This window comes from Hyperolius riggenbachi, chromosome 5 (assembly GCF_040937935.1).
Source record: "Hyperolius riggenbachi isolate aHypRig1 chromosome 5, aHypRig1.pri, whole genome shotgun sequence".
In the NCBI taxonomy this organism is placed as follows: domain Eukaryota; kingdom Metazoa; phylum Chordata; class Amphibia; order Anura; family Hyperoliidae; genus Hyperolius; species Hyperolius riggenbachi.
Genome location: NC_090650.1, coordinates 313,251,739 through 313,268,923, shown reverse-complemented (window position 1 = coordinate 313,268,923; position 17,185 = coordinate 313,251,739). Strand labels below are relative to the sequence as shown.

Here is a 17,185-nt window from a genome sequence, read left to right as displayed (position 1 = left end):
TATAAGAGCTCCTCTGTTCATAGTAAGCAAAGTCTGTTGGCCCTCATACTACAAGAAGATGGAGAATTTGGTCAGGGATTGGTCAATCAAAATTGTGTGTGTGTGTGTGTGTGTGTGTGTGTGTGTGTGTGTGTGTGTGCGCGCGCATTTGATATTTTGGAGTTATTGTTGTAGCTAGCATTTTGGGGGCTCGTGATTACTAAATACCATGCTAATACATGAACCAAAAGAAACCTGTGCGGGTGCCCTTCTCGGGGGGAGGGGAGACTGTTGTCTGGGCGGGGGGGCGCCACAGGTTTCCTTGCCTGGAGTGACAAAAGGGCTAGAGGCACCCCTGATCGCAAGTGTAAACATTTTTATGAATTAGCACACAAAAGTCTAAAATACCGATGCGGTATTTTCCCTCCAAGATTTTTTTTTTAACGCAAATACTTTAAGAATAGAGCCCAATGTGTACAGTTTGCCCACTTTATAAATGGTGGGCAATGAGGTACTGTGCACTGCAATGCCAGTTTTAAAATACTGTTTGGTACAATGTGCCCTGCAGTGGATTGTGTGCACTTACCCTAAAAGCATGATCGCTATGCAACAGAGATCGCAAACTCGTTTTGCATTTCATGTTTTGCGATTTTCACTATGTTGGACTCATTATGCAGGAAAAATGCAGCAGAACTACGGTTGCCTTTTTAGAAATTTGTCAATTCATTCTGTATGAATGCATTGCAATGGTTACAATTGTAACTTTCCTGTATTTGCTTTAGGAAAAACCCAAAGCTTTAAAAACATTGATTGAAGTGGTGTGAAAGGGCCCATTGTGTGATGCAATGCATACAATACATGAAATGTTTGCTTCCTGCAACTGCACACATCATCTTGTAATGCACAGCATGCTCCATGCCTCATGTTCTAACAGATTCTGCATCATATTTCCTATGTCCTAGTCTTCGGTTGCACCTGATCATCCTGCAACCTGTTCACATTTAGTAAGTAGCAGACATTTAGGTTTACTCATGGTGAATATATACTATGACTAATATGTATGTATCAAAGCTAAAGTGATGCTACATATTGCCGTTATGGTGAATCCAGGTTTGATATTTCATACAATCGATAAAGCAGAAATCCGACAGTGGGCTGTATTCACAAAGGGCAGTTCGGTAAAATCAATTTGTTCAGTAAAATAACTAATTCGGTATTTTACACATTTTTCTCTAAAGATTTTTCGCATGAGGCAGAAGTTCACAAACCTGCCTCAATTCACTAAGGCCTTCTCGGTAAGTGTCACTTATCAGGGTGTAGCAGGGCAGCAGGCACAGGCAGGGAGCTGTATGTATCACTCGGAGGTTTTCTGTCCTGTGCATCCCAGCCATCCCTTTTAACCACTTGAGGACCTAGCCTTTACCCCCCCCCCCCCTTAAGGACCAGCGCTGCTTTTTCAGATCTGTGCTGGGTGGGCTCTACAGCCCCCAGCACAGATCTAATGACAGGCAGAGCGACCAGACCTCCCCCCCTTTTTTCACCACTAGGGGGATGATGTGCTGGGGGGGTCTGATCGCTCCTGCATGCTGTGGGTGGCGGGGGGGGGGGGAACCTCAAAGCCCCCTCCACCGCAGGATTCCCCCTCTCCCTCTCCTCCCTCTCTTCCCCAAGAGATCGGAGGCTGCACAGGAACGGGTCTGTCCTGTGCAGCCTCTAACAGGCTCCCCGCTGTCATGTGACAGCGATCCCCGGCCGCTGATTGGCCGGGGATCGCTGATCTACTACAACGCTGCTACTGTAGCAGCGTTGTAAAAATGTAAACAAAGCGGATTATTTCCGCTTGTGTTTACATTTAGCCTGCGAGCCGCGATCGGCGGCCCGCAGGCTAATCACGGAGCCCCCCGCCGTGAAATGACAGGAAACAGCCGCTTGCGCAAGCGGCTGTTTCCTGATTAATCAGCCTGCAGTCGCTGGTCCTGCAGCTGCCACTTTGCCAACGCGCGGTATGAGTGCGCGGTCGGCAAGTGGTTAATGTGGTGCAGCTACCAGGGGGAGCTCTTCTCTATGCCATAATGATTTTCACATTTAAAGGGAGGCAAAAAAGCCCCCCAGACACCCCCCCCCCCCCCCGAAAAAAAGAAAAGTAATCTTCCCCTGCCCTGATAGGCCCAGTGCACACCAAAAACCTCTAGCAGATCTGCAAAACACTAGAGGTTTTTGAAGTAGATTTCAGAGCGATTCTAGGCATGTTTAAAGACGTTTTCTAAGCATGCCCAGCGTTTTTTGGAGCTTTTTTGTGTAGCAGATTACAAATATTGTTACAGTAAAGCTACTACTGAACAGCTCCTGTAACAAAACGCTTGGAAAACTGCTCTGATCTAGCGTTTTTGCAGAGCGGATTTCCACTTTTCTATACTTGAGCCAGAAACGCCTCAGAAATCTAAAAAATGCTGCAGCCCCCGAGTTTGCGTTTGTGGAAAAAACGACCCACTCTGGTGTGCACCATCCTATTCACTTTTATTAGCCAAGCGGTTTTCCCCCTGCAAGCGTTTTAAAAAATGCTTCACAATTGCTCTGGTGTGCACCAGCCCATACAGTGGAAGTCCCGTCCGATACCCCTTTGCTTCAAATCAGCAGGAGAAGCAGGGCTGTGTGGCTCTCCCTATTGGCTGCCTGACCTTCCCCAAAGGACAGAGACAGCATGGGGAGAGTGAGTTATTGGCTACTATGAGCTGGAGAAAACACTTTTTTTTGCCTGGTAAACTAAATGCAAAATCTTTGAATTGTAATTTCTTGAGAAAATTACCGCACAAGTCGGTCATTTACCTTACTAGTCGGTGATAGTAATTTTCTGTGTAGTGCTAGGTTTAGTGAATTGTAATTAGGGAGGGTGATCAGTAAAATCAGCCATTTTCAGCTGTGAATAGAACCCATTGTCTTGGCTTTTCATTGAGTTTTTATTATCCAGACAAAGTGACATTCAGAAATGACTCCTGCCTACCTCAGCGAGGTCCACGATGTACTTTCATGATTCTTTTTAAAGCAGAAGGGACAACCATACTATCCCAGGAAAAAAAACACATATATAAGTAGATAAATACTTCTTCTACTTACATAACTTATGCATTGTACTGTCCACATTTTGATTTCAGTGAATTTTATGTACTTAACAAACAGAATACTGTTTGTGGCATCTTCCAGCTTGATTCCCTCTGTTTGAAGCCAATCCTGAAGTAATTCCCTCCCTTACACTTTTTTTTTCCTCTTAGAAACTACATCTCTGGCTTGCTTTGTAAACGCATGTGAGCACAGCATAGATTGTATTTCAGCAGCTCACTGAACTGCCCCCAGGCAATCGGTAAGGAGCCGCAATGTGGGAGGGGAGATGACAAGCTCCCTTCTGTCACCAATGTACCAAATAGAGCCAAGCTGGCTAAGTGACGATTTTTTTTTTACAGCAGATACTTTTCTGATTATATTGGAGTGCTTGGAATGCAGGGTCAGGTTCCAGACAGCATTATAAACACAGAGCAATGCGTAAATGGAATTTGATTTTATGGCTGACACAACCTGCTTTAACCCATGACTATATCATGGGTCTCTGTATACATTCACCAGTTGTAATATATGCTTATTGATGTTTATATCAACATTACTGTGTAATTGTCTACTGTAATTAAATCTCACTGAAGAGTTTATGATCAATGTTCCCAGAGAATAAACCAATATGGTAATAAGCTAGTGGCTGGCTTTTATATTCACAAACCATTTCAGGTTCATTTTATTATCTGGATATTTATTTTTCTAATGTACACTGAAATGTATTAGATGGGAACTTATTAGCAATTTGTACCTCCAGTACCATCCTGCACTTTACATTATTTGAGTGCTCATATCAAATATATTGTTAGTGCTAAGAGGGTGGCATTTAAATTATCATTTTAATAGGACCAATTTAAAAGCCATATTTTGAAGTGTGTAATTTTGGCATAATATTTCTCTCTTTGTAACCAACGAAGTTTTTTTATTCTCCAACACTTCCCTGCTCTCGCATTAGGGTGATTTTAAAGATCAACTTAAAATATAAATGGTTACTTCAATTTCTTGTTAAAGCACTAGTTTTTTGTTTTTTTTTATAATTGCAATAGAAATTCTGTTATAAAAATAAGTGCTTGCCTGTACCTGGCATTGATGTGATATGTGTGTGTGACATTGCAGGAGGAGGTGACTGTGGTCCCCACTGAAACCATGCCTCCCTAGCAACTGGCTGTCCATTGGCTGTCTGTCATGATGGGGAGTTATGTCACACTTGGTACGGTCATGTCAATCTATTTCACTGCTGACATCGTCCAACATTTTACATTGCAAAAATGAGAAGTTTTTTTTGGGATATTATTTTAAATGCATTTTTTGCAAACAATTTGCCCAATAAAGTTTTCTTTTGAAACATAATTTTTTTGTTTGTTTTACATATACACATACACAGCTCTGGCCATAGTTCTTCATACCCCTGGCAAATTTTGACTTAAAGTTAATTTTATTCAACCCGCAAGTAGAGATGGCCCGAATGGTTCCCGGCGAACTTCCGGGGTTCGCGATCGCTGAGAACCGCAAACTTTTCCAGAAGTTCGGTTCGCCCCCATAGTGCATCATGAGTGTCAACTTTGACCCTCTCCATCACAGTCAGGCACATTGTAGTCAATCAGCCTACACTCCCTCCTGGAACCACTTCCCCCCCCCCCCTCCCCTTATAAAAGGCAGGCAACCCCAGGCTTTTCACTCACTCGTGTGTCTGCATTAATTAGAGAAGGGAAACCTGCTGTGCAGAAGGGAAAGCCTAGTTAGGCTCTTGTAAGCTTGTAGGCTTGTTAGCTTGCTCCTTGCTGATTCTAATTGCTAAAAAAAGCACCCCTCAACAGCTTTTGAGAGCTAATCTTGTTCTTGTGATCATTTTTTTTTCTGTGTGGCCCACTTGCATTTATATACAGCCCTGTCAGTCAGTCACAGCTGTCCTTTGGCCCCTTGGTGGTATAATTACTGCTGTGCCAGGTGCACAGTATAATACCCATCACTGCATACACCTACTACCTGTTGTTCACTTCAGTGCACCCACCTACCTACTTGAGCGCACGCAGTGTCTATGTGCCTGTCCGGTACCTGTCTGTGTGTGACAGGTGCACATTGTAATACCCATCACTGCATATACCACCTACTTATGTGAACGCACGCAGTGTCACTGTACCTGCTCGGTACTGGTGTGTGTGTGTGTGACAGGTGCACATTGTAATACCCATCACTGCATATACCTACCTGTTGTTCACAGTGCACCCACCTACCTACGTGAGTGCACGCAGTGTGATATGCCACTCCGTGCATACCTGTTAACTGCACCTGTGTGACTGCACATCTTCTGCAGCCACCAGCGCTAAAACAAGTTCCACATCCACTATATTTGACCGTTCGCAGGAGTTATTTGGTGGGGAAATCGCTGATGCACAGTCATTATTGTTACAACCAGATGAAGGCGCTAAGTGAGTTACACAACCTCATATGTCTGAGTTAGGCAACACTATGGACGTAACGTGCGAGGAGGAGGAGGATGAAGTACCTGCTGTTGGTGCAGTTTTGGAGGTGTCTGAGGAAAGCGAAGCTGGGCAGGATGATGATGATGATGATGATAGGGATGCCATGTATGTTCCCAATAGAGGAGATGAACAGGGGGACAGTTCAGAGGGGGAGTCAGAGACGAGTAGGAGGAGACAAGTTCCTGAAAGAAGCAGGGGGAGCTAGTCATCAAAAACAGCTGGTGGCAGTGTCCGGTGGCAGTGTCCGGTGCCATGTATCGCCACCTATAGACAGCCAGCCAACATGCCCTTCAACGTCAGCTGCTGATGTCACCATAGTACCATCACCCCAGGGGGGGGGCTCAGCGGTTTGGAAATTTTTTAATGTGTCTGCCGTAGATCAGATCAATGCCATCTGTTCTCTCTGCCTCCAAAAATTGAGCCGTGGAAAGGCCAACACCCACGTAGGGACAACTGCCTTACGAAGGCACATGGAGAAAAGGCACAAACTGCATTGGGAAGAGCACCAGCGGAAAATCAGCACACAAACGAAAAGCCACCCTCCTTCTCCTCTTCCTTCTTCAGGTGCAGCATCTTCAGCCGCTTTCTCCCTTGCACCTTCACAGCCACCCTCCTTCACTCTGCCTCTGACCTTGAGCTGTTCCTGCTCCTCTGCCCACAGCAGCCAGGTGTCTGTGAAGGAAATCTTTGAGTGGAAGAAGCCAATTTCTGCCAGTTACCCCCTAGCCCGGCGCCTGACAGATGGCTTGGCGGAACTGTTAGCTCGCCAGCTGTTACCATACCAGCTGGTGGATTCTGAGGCCTTCCATAAATTTGTGGCCATTGGGACACCACAGTGGAAGATGCCAGGATGCAATTATTTCTCTAAAAAGGTGATACCCAAACTGTACCGTGAAGTTGAGAGGCAAGTGGTGTCATCTCTGGCACACAGCGTTGGGTCAAGGGTCCACCTGACCATGGATGCCTGGTCTGCCAAGCACGGTTAGGGAGGGTACATTACTTACACAGCCCATTGGGTTAACCTGGTGACCGATGGCAAGCAGGGAGTATGTGGCTGTGCAGCGGACCAACTTGTGACCACCCACGGCATTCAGGCAGGCCTCCTGCCACCTCCTCTCCTCCTGCTACATCCTCTTCGCTGTTGTCATCCTCCTTCTCCTTGCATTTCTGATTAGCGCTCTCCTTGTTCGGCCTGTGAGTTTAGGTGGACGGCCTTGTCTTGGTAGGTTTACAGTTGTGCCATACTCTTTCCATTTCTGAATTATCGCTTGAACAGTGCTCCGTGGGATGTTCAAGGCTTTGGAATTCTTTTTCTAGCCTAAGCCTGCTTTAAATTTCTCAATAACTTTATCCCTGACCTGTCTGGTGTCTTCTTTGGACTTCATGGTGGTGTTGCTCCCAATATTCTCTTGGACAACCTCTGAGGCCGTCACAGAGGAGCTGTATTTGTACTGACATTAGATTACACACTGGTGCACGCTATTTAGTCGTTAGCACTCATCAGGCAATGTCTATGGGCAACTGACTGCACTCAGACCAAAGGGGGCTAAATAATTATGCACACCCCACTTTGCAGTTATTTATTTGTAAAAAAAATTTGGAATCATGTATGATTTTCATCCACTTCTCACGTGTACACCACTTTGTATTGGTCTTTCATGTGGAATTCAAATAAAATGTATTCATGTTTGTGGCAGTAATATGACAAAATGTGGAAAACCTCAAGGGGGCTGAATACTTTTGCAAGCCACTGTATATTCAGAGAAGCCGCCTACAATGGATCCATTCAATCTGCTCCATGAATTTTTCTGTTCATGCAGCTAAACATACTGCATACCATATGCTGATGCAGTGGCAGTCAATCGGAATGGACTGTGGCAGTTCACACTACACTATGCATTTTATTTAACCTCCTTAGCAGTATACCCGAGTCAGGCTCGGGATGGAAATCCACATCTGTGGTAATCCTGGTGCCTGAGTGAGTTATATGCAGGAGCTGCTTCAGATCTCTCTATGGTATGTGTTTTTTTTTTTTCTTTTCCTTTGTTTTAAAGGGATACTTAAGTAAAAAAAAATTGATTTTTACTCACCTGGGGCATCCCTCAGCCCCCTGAAGCTGTACAGTGCCCTCGCAGCCTCGCTCCGATCCTCCTGTTCCCACCGGCGGCTGCTTCCGGGTTCGGCGACAGCCGCCGACAAGCTGGGAACGCAAGTGATTCTCCGCATTCCCAGCTGCTATATCACCCTCTATGCTGCTATAGCGTACATGTTATAGCATTCCCAGCCGCTCTATCACCCTCCATGCTGCTATAGCGTTTAACATATACGCTATAGCAGCATAGAGGGTGATATAGCGGCTGGGAACGTGGAGAATCACTCGCGTTCCCAGCCTGTCAGTGGCTGTCGCCGAACCCGGAAGTAGCCGCCGGCGGGGACAGGAGGATCGGAGCGAGGCTGCGAGGGCACCATACAGCCTCAGGGGGCTGAGAGATGCCCCAGGTGAGTAAAAATCATTTTTTTTACTTAAGTATCTCTTTAAGGGTCTAAAAGCTTGTGAAAAAATTGCATGGCTTTTATACTCTAAATCTGGAAATGGTCATAACGCTAGGGAGGTTAAAGGATACCTTTTGCGGAAAAAAAAGGCAAAAATGACGCCTACTATGTGTGTGGAGAGTAGTGCAGAGTCTTACCGCACCTCCCGTGCCCGGCATCAGTCTCCAGTGTTTTGCAAAGTGGCACGTTCTGAAGTCCTGGTCGGCGGGGTCCGTGTCCTCTGACATGTACCTACTACGGGTGCCTTGTGATGGGTACGTCTTCCTGCAGGAGTGCACACATATTCCCACGGACATACTGCTTTGCAGGGAACTGGAGGCTGACTCCAGGGCAAGGAAGGTGTGGTAAAGGTGGGTACACACCTCAGATAAAAGTCTTTGGAAAATGAAAGATCACAGACCAATTTTACTCCCTTTCATGTAGTATGAGAGCCATACCTACACAGTCTATTCTATGGAGCTGAACTCCCCATCAGACAGAAATCTTTGCAAAATGCTGCACACACAGATGCTGTACACATGCAACAGATCAGTATCTGCAAAAGATCTGTTCCTGCAAAAGATCCATTCCTGCAAAATGCATTCATAGTCTGATATCTGCAGATCATCATACATACCTTGTTTAACGGACAATTATCTGTAGATCAGATCCACCAGGTTGAATCTTCAGATCGGCAGATAATTGTCTGATCTGCAGATGAATGTCCATTAAACAAGGTGTGTATGAGGATCTGCAGATATCAGACTATGAAGGCATTTTGCAGGAATGGATCTTTGTAGGGATTGATCTTTTGCAGATACTGATCGGTTGCATGTCATGTGTACAGCATCTTTGTGTGCAGCATCTTGCAAAGATTTTTTTCTGATGGGGAGTTCAGCTCCATAGAAAAGACTGTGTAGAGTATGGCTCTCATACTACATGAAAGGGGATAAAATTGGTCTGTGATCTTTCATTTTCCAAAGACTTTTATCTGACGTGTGTACCCACCTTTAGACTCTGCACTACTCCACACACACAATAGGCATCATATGTGGTTATTTTTTAATTAATTAATTTATTTTTTAGCGTTAGGGCATCCTTTAATTATCCATTTTCACAGTAAGTTCTTTGCAGCACACCGCATTGAAAGAGGAGAATCGGCTGTCTTCTGTCTGCTCTGTCAGTTCTGTTCTTGTCTGTTAAAGCTGATTCACAACTGATACAAATTGGATGAACTGTCCTGGACATATTTTCATCCGGGGTATTAGTGAACAAAGCCTAATGTAATATTAGCAATGCTCCTCTTATGTATAATTATTTCAGACACCAATTAGTTGTCCACATTCAAAAGAAAACGGTCAAAACATCAATTTGCAGAAAACTCAAAGCAAAGCACTAATATTGATGCAAGGGGTGATTGAATAAAGCAGATGGGGTGTATGTGATTTGATGATTTTAGGGCACACCGTTTCACTGAGCTTCGCTAGTCAATCACTGCTACAGGGGATTTATTTTATAGCAGTAAGATAGTGTATGACACTTGCATTATTCAGACTCAGATGCCTCAGTTATCCACAGTCAATGAAGAGAAATGTGATGTTGGTAATTGCTTAACCACTTAACATAACTATCATTTTCATGTTTAGGCTTTATGTAGAACTTTGGTTGGAGAAATATGATGGTTACCATGGCTATCATTGTGAAAAGTATCAGTTCTTTGTTAAAGTGGAGATCCTGCAGTTATAATACTCTCCTAGTCGCTCACCCGGAACGAGTGTTCAGATCAGGCTCTGACATTCGTGCACTGCCTACTTTATTAAGTTTAACACTAAAGTATTTCATTTCTTTTAACCTTATAACGACGACCTCACGCCAATTGGCGTGAGCGCAGCGGCAGCCCCAGGACTGCCTAACGCCAATTGACATCAATTCCTGGGGTGGGGATTTGCAGGAGATCGCGCACGCCAATGCTCACGCATCTCCACTTGAATGACATCATCAGTCTCCCAGCCGCTAGGAGACTGTTAGATGGCGAAACCGTCTATTTACTGTGTACAGCGCTGCGATCCATGGCAGCGCTGTATTGGGGACAGCGTGTGACACGGCTGTCCCCCTGGGGTAGACAGGACCGATCCGCTGTCATAGGCTGAAGCCTATGATAGCCGATCGCTGTATTAGGCTGGCCGGGGGAGGGATAGTAAATCTTATGAAAAAAGGTATATTTTATAAAAAATAAACCATATTTGTTAAAAATAAACCATCCTGGGAGCGATTAGAGCCCACCAACAGAAAGCTCTGTTGGTGGGCAGAAAAGGGGGGGGGGGTAACTTGTGTGCTGAGTTGTACGGCCCTGCAGCGAGCCCTTAAATTGGACCCAAATTAAAAATACAAGATTTCAGAAATAAAATCTATTTTCTAAATTATAATAATAAATAGCAGCCTTTTTTTCAGCTGCATGATGACAAATATAAAATATTTACATATTTTACATTTAATGGAGAAACCCCTCCCTTCCTTTCATATTGCCGGGACAGAAACCGGCAAACTGGCGGAATAGCAGGAGTCTGGCAAAGGAGGAATTGCTAATGGCTGCCACCTGTATAACCCTAGTTATGAAAAGAGAAGGGTGAAAACCATGCACTGAAATGCTCATAGGCTTGAAGGAGTGTTTATTTATCTGTGTATGTGTCAGAGTGGTGCAACTACCGTATATACTCGCATATAAGCCGACCCCCCCCCCCCCCCACACACACACACACTTTTTTACCTAAAATAACTGGAAAAAATTGATTGACCCCCATATAAGCCTGGGGTAGGAAATGCTGGCCGCCTTATTCCCCTAGTGTGTCCCAGTCTAGTGTGTCCCAGTATAGCTAGTAAAGTGCCCAGTATGGGTAGGTAGTGCCCCAGTATAGCTAGTATAGTGCCCAGTATGTGTAGGTAGTGCCCCAGTATAGCTAGTATAGTGCCCAGTATGGGTAGGTAGTGCCCCAGTATAGCTAGTAAAGTGCCCAGTATAGTGCCCCCCGCCCCACCCCCCCTCCCACGGCCGCCGCTTTTACCTTAGCCGGCGCCGCTTCTTCTATTCCCCTCTCCTGCTCGCTCCAAAATTCCCAGCAACGCTCTTCATGGCTGCTTTCTGTGATGAGGCAGGAAGCAGAGAGCACGGCTTCCTGTAGAGGCGATGTGTAACGCCGTTGCCATGGGAACCGCTCTCTGCCTCATCACAGACAGCAGCTGTGAAGAGCGCTGCTGTGAATTATGGAGCAAGCAAGAGAGTGGAATAGAAGAAGCGGCGCCGGCTAAGGTAAAAGCGGCGGGGGGGGGGGGGGGGGGGGGTGTTACTCGGTGTAGAGCACGGGGGTATGGGGGTGGGGGGGCGCGGACCACATGGCTCGCATACATGCCGACCCCCCCCCCACTTTTGACCCACTTTTGGGGGGTCAAAAACTCGGCTTGTATGCGAGTATATACGGTAAATATTTTGAATTAAAAATTTTTTGGTTTGGGTCCGATTTAAAGCTACAGTGGCTTATTTAGTAAAAAATAGCCTGGTCAATAGGGGGGTGTAAACCTACGGTCCTCAAGTGGTTAAATAATTTGTATTTTCCCCTGTGATATTTATGAGCATTCCTCCTTTTGGTCTTACACTGCATGCATGGTCACCAGTAGGGATCAGAACTCCATCCCTATGGCAATAGTTCTGGCCATGAGCTAATACAGAAGACCTGTCCCTAGGCTGCATTCAAGCGAGGCAAACTATTCTTTTTTTTTGGGGGGGGGGGGGGAGGAGGAGGGGCCAAGGAACAGTGCATGATAGTGCGACTCCTGGTGGGTGGTGTAAGAAAGGGAACACTGTGCTCAGCTGTTCCCTAAAGATCCCATATGCTTTAATGTAGGCTAGGTTATCAGTGGTTATATTTTGTTGAGATGGACATAGACATTATTTTCAAAGCCTGCATGCAGGGAGTTATAATGTAATCTGTTACAACGCAGAGATGTGAGCAGCCCCATAGGAGTGTATGGGCAGCGAGTTGATATGCAGAACTATTCTGCAACACAACTGATGCACTATGCTATGATAGAGTTCACCTGTGCACATGTATGATAGCGCAGCTTCTGGCATGCAGTGTAAGAAAGGGAAAAATGTGCTCAGTTGTTGCTTAAAATCTATTGTGCCAAAATCTTTAAGCTAGAGGATCATCAGTGCTCAGCCTGGATTCTCAGGTGAGATTGCCCCGAATGCCCTGGCCTAGTTCAGTTTAACATGTGTGCAAGTTTAGCTATTAAAGGCTAACTCAATAGAGAGCAAAATGGTGTCATTAGCCACTGGATCTTGGAACCTGGTGCCTGTAAAGTTACAGACTGCATTTATGCAAAAGAAGAGCGACACTGCTTGTGGAGCATCAGAAAAGTTAGTGTTACTAAATTTCTATAAAAAAATAACTTTATTTCAATTTTTATTTTTGGTTCTAATCAAATATTATAAAATGGTCAACATTCCCTTCAAGTGTATACTGGCATAATTAGCAGGGGCAGTTCTTCAAAGCCTAATGTTTAAATATTGCAGAGTAACAAAAATTGGTTTTCTCAGTATGTTGATGTAGTTTTGATGTGCGTACTGGGAAAGCTGTTGGCTTTGATGTATGGTTTGAACCTTTTGACCAGGCATTGGTCACCCAGCTTAAACCAGTGTGTAGGTCCGCGCAGGCGCAGAAGACACAGACGGAACCCAACTGAGCATATCACCGGGGCTGTTCGCGGCTGAACTGCAGACGGCGGGAGGACGGCGAGGGACTCAGATCGGCTTATGCTGCTGGAGGAAGCCATGGGTTAGTATCGATTTTTGCATTTAGTTCAGCTCTGGTACACTTTAAAGTTCCCAGTATGCAAGAAATTACTCAAAATAGGTGTATAACTTTGTTACCTACTTTTTAGTACTATTTTAATTACTAAGTGCTAAAAAAGTTATTTTTTGATGAAACATCCTCTTCTGGAAGGAAACTCAGGAGAAACAGTACATTTGATAAGGCCTTTGATTGTCGTGTATATCTAGAATTAAAAAGCGATTTTAGACAGTAATCCCCATCTCCCTCCCCCAACCTACAGTCATGAAACAATGAGGATATCCTTTTTTTTTTTGTTAACAGTCTAGAACATGTGGATATTTAATCTGCATTTTAACAATAAAATCCCTAAAATGTCATCGCGTGAACTACAGCAGGATCTTGCTTCTGTCGATGTAAAAGTGCATGCCTCTACAACTGTGAAACCTTTAATTTTCTTGAGAGGTGGGCAAGGACTAAAGATTTGCTCTTTCAGTGAAACATCAAAGCGAGGCTGAAATTTGACAGAGAGAACATAGACAAAGACCAGAACTTGTGTAATAATGTTCTTCAGACAGATGAGTTTGGAACTGTATTTGTAGGACACCAGAACAGGAGACCTATTTGGCATAAACCAAATCCAGAAAGGAAACTCATATCAAGTGTGAAGCATGAAGATGGAGGTGTCATAGTTTGGAGATGCTTTGCTGCAGTAGGACTGTTGGAATTTTGAGGCAGATAATTAATTTAGAGCAAGAACCTGCAAAGTCTTAGTTGGTAGGCAGAGGTGGTACCTTAGCACTAGCGCATTTAGCCGGGGGTTACTGATGTCTGGAATACCCCCCTGAGACTCCTGGACCTTTAAAAAAAATTCCCTGAAATCGCTGAAGTGGGCAAGCTGGTCAATATACAGAGGCTTGCCTCCTGCAGGGTCTGTGGGAAAAAGACCATGTGGACAGCTACATAAGGTATTTCACAGGTTGAAAAGTTTTTGACAGTCCCTAAACTTCAGGAGGGCTGCCTGCAGCTTGTGTGAGAGGCTGGCAGGGACAGATGACACGTTACAGGCAAGTAGCCTCTGTGTGATGTGGGACTGTAATACAGATACGCTCTCTGCTCTATCTCAGTCTCTCCACTTCTCTTCTCTCCCTCATTTACCCTTTGTGAGAATCTGCTCAGCTGCCTGTGCAGACAGGCAGCGTTTTGACCACTGTTCACGTCTGCATTCTGCAGGTCTCTTTAAGAGAGACCTTCTGTCAGTTTTGCAGCTTGTGTTGCTGAGGGATTTGCATACATTAGTCATGCAAATCCGTTACCTGCCTTCTTTTGATGACTGGCACTATAAAAGCATTCTGCTCCCAGAATGCTTGGCTGGACATTTCCCTTCCATGGTCTGTTCCTGATGGACACTGCTGGAGTGTCAGCCATTGCTATCTAGAATAGTTAATTCCTGGGTGTCAGGAATATACTGGGGTGCTTATGATGTAAGGATAATATTTTCATTTGCCTGTCTGACTGCTTTGTACTGTACTTCAGATGCGTATGTATGGGTCATCATCTGGCTTTGGGGGAAGCTGTACTTGTCTGTGTGACAGTGTGGAATACAATTACCCTCAGTTCCTGGGAGAGCAGGGAGCTAATTAGAAGCCCTATTGTCCCATTATACCAATCAGGACATAGTCAGGGAACTTCAAAGACCTACATTTGCATCTAAAGAGGACTTCAGTGAAGAATGCTTGGGGTAATAAGACAATGGCAGAAGTGAAGTGTGTTGAAGTCCTTTTGATACCATTTGCTACCTGTGGAAATTGAATTATTGGTGGAGGTGCAACCTCCTTATCTTTGATCAGCTAGGAAGTACTGTCAACAATGGGGTTGTCACCTGTAACGTGGACTAGGGAAATCTTTTCATGTATGTGGGCTATTGTACATTTTTCGCAGGTGGATGTTCGATCTCTGAAGATCCAATTATGACTGAGGATGTAATTAAATCTAGCTTCCCCCCCCCCCCCCCGTCCACACAGGCTTACAGCCTCCAGGCGTATTTCATAGTATAAAACCGCAGCTAGGATAGCCACAACTTGTAGTTCTTGGAGGTAGCTCACACGGCTAGAACTAACCTGGTTCCTGACCAGAAGTGCGAACCCCCCACAACAACACCAGATCGATACGCTGGTACGTTTATTTCCCGTTTATTTTGGTAAGCAAAATCGCTTTGTGTGTTATCTTTGTAACTTTTATCTTGTAACTATTTTTACTTTGGTTTTTGTAATCTTTTTGTATATATTAAGTTCTGCATTGTTCTATGTTTTTCTAGAATATTAAATTATTATTTAATAAGTTTGACTTCTGCCGTACTAAACTAACACTCATAGCCTAGAAGAGACTGAAGTGTAACCGTGTATAAGTTCATGCCTAATTGTACGCTTGAGCAACACTACCGTATGAAATTGTAATTGCATTGTGTGTGGGGGCGTTGGTCATACGTTGGCCTAAGCGCGCAGCTGACCCAACGTACGAACAACGCCAGTGCGAGTAGCGACAGCAGAGTGGCTAACAGTATCGTTCGGAACGACTGTTAGTGGGTCTTTGCTTCACGACAGTGTAAGATTGCAACTGTGTGTGTGTGTGGGTGCGTGGCGTTCCCGTATTTGGCCTAAGCGCAAAGCTGACCCAAATACGAAAACGCAGATTGCGTATTGAGCACTCGATAGCTGAGTGAACGTGTCTAGCAACGCTAGTGGTGGCAGTGGGAAGTGTTTGAGGGGTTCCAGCCTTGTTTGTAGCTTAAATAAGGCTGTTCCCCGCTTAGCCTGGTCAAACCCGCAGTCGGGAACCGTATACGCAGGCGTGCCGCGGGCCGGTTCCTGACATAATTGTGTGTATAAGTTCATGCCTAATTGTACGCTTGAGCAACACTACCGTATGAAATTGTAATTGCATTGTGTGTGGGGGCGTTGGTCATACGTTGGCCTAAGCGCGCAGCTGACCCAACGTACGAACAACGCCAGTGCGAGTAGCGACAGCAGAGTGGCTAACAGTATCGTTCGGAACGACTGTTAGTGGGTCTTTGCTTCACGACAGTGTAAGATTGCAACTGTGTGTGTGTGTGGGTGCGTGGCGTTCCCGTATTTGGCCTAAGCGCAAAGCTGACCCAAATACGAAAACGCAGATTGCGTATTGAGCACTCGATAGCTGAGTGAACGTGTCTAGCAACGCTAGTGGTGGCAGTGGGAAGTGTTTGAGGGGTTCCAGCCTTGTTTGTAGCTTAAATAAGGCTGTTCCCCGCTTAACCTGGTCAAACCCGCAGTCGGGAACCGTATACGCAGGCGTGCCGCGGGCCGGTTCCTGACACTGGGGGTTGCTTTAGGCTCCCCTTCTAGCCCAGTCAGGTTGTATTATCTGTTTTGCCTGTTCCGTCTGTCTTGTGTTTGGATCGCACAAGCCCTAGCGTTAGCGGCTGTGGATCCTTCTGATTGAGTCTGGAGTGTAGGTTGGAACAGCGGTTGTTTCTGCCTACCTCATCTGTTCTGTCTGCCGTGTTTGGATCGCACTCGCCCTAGCGCTAGTGCTGGGGATCCTTCTGTTCGGTCTCCTGGGATCGCGCTAGCCACTTTTCGCTAGCGCTGGGGATCCTTCTGTTCTGTTACTCTGTCTCCTGGGATCGCGCTAGCTACTTTTCGCTAGCGCTGGGGATCCTTCTGTTGTCTTCTGGGATCGCGCTAGCCACTTTTCGCTAGCGCTGGGGATCCTTCTGTCGCTTGTCCCTGTTTTCGTGTGTCTGTCTTGTCTGCTGCGCTTGCTGGAGGCTCGGTGAGGTAACCGTTAAGCAAGCGTTCGCGTCCTCTGTTTCATGTTTTTCTGTTAATGGTTAGTTAGGCGTGCTTGTCTCTATTGTGCTTATCACATGGAGACCGCGCATAACCGCGTGCACTGTTGCGAATGAGTGCGGTGTTCGCGGTTAGCTAGCGTTTGTTGTTTTCCCTATTTCCTTATTGTATTATTTGCTGTGCCTTTGCTACTCTCGTGCTCCGCCTTGCTGTACCTTGTGTCACGTCTGGCGATCGCACCTCTCGCGATTGCGTTCCTGCTTCTTATCTGCTGTGGTGTGTGCACAGTCGCGGGTTGGCGACTAATTTTATGCACACACACACAATCTGTCTCTGTGCTCACTCTCAATTGCTTCTCTTGCGATTGCGTTTCTTCCCTTCGTACAATTCCTGTCTGGCGTGTGTGGTAGGGCAGAGGAGCTGTTCCTCTGCA

At 45.5% G+C, this 17,185-nt stretch overlaps 1 long non-coding RNA gene across 7 annotated transcripts in view; it reads right to left on the bottom strand.

Annotated features, from left to right (window-relative positions):
- Positions 1-17,185, bottom strand: part of LOC137518842 (uncharacterized) — a 245,463-nt gene that overhangs the window by 152,832 nt on the left and 75,446 nt on the right. The window contains exon 4 of one of the 7 annotated variants that reach the window (XR_011020909.1): positions 2,981-3,039. The exons of the other annotated variants lie outside the window; for them this stretch is intronic. This is a non-coding gene — a long non-coding RNA (uncharacterized lncRNA). The remainder of the gene's footprint in view (positions 1-2,980; positions 3,040-17,185) is intronic. 7 annotated transcript variants of the gene reach the window in all.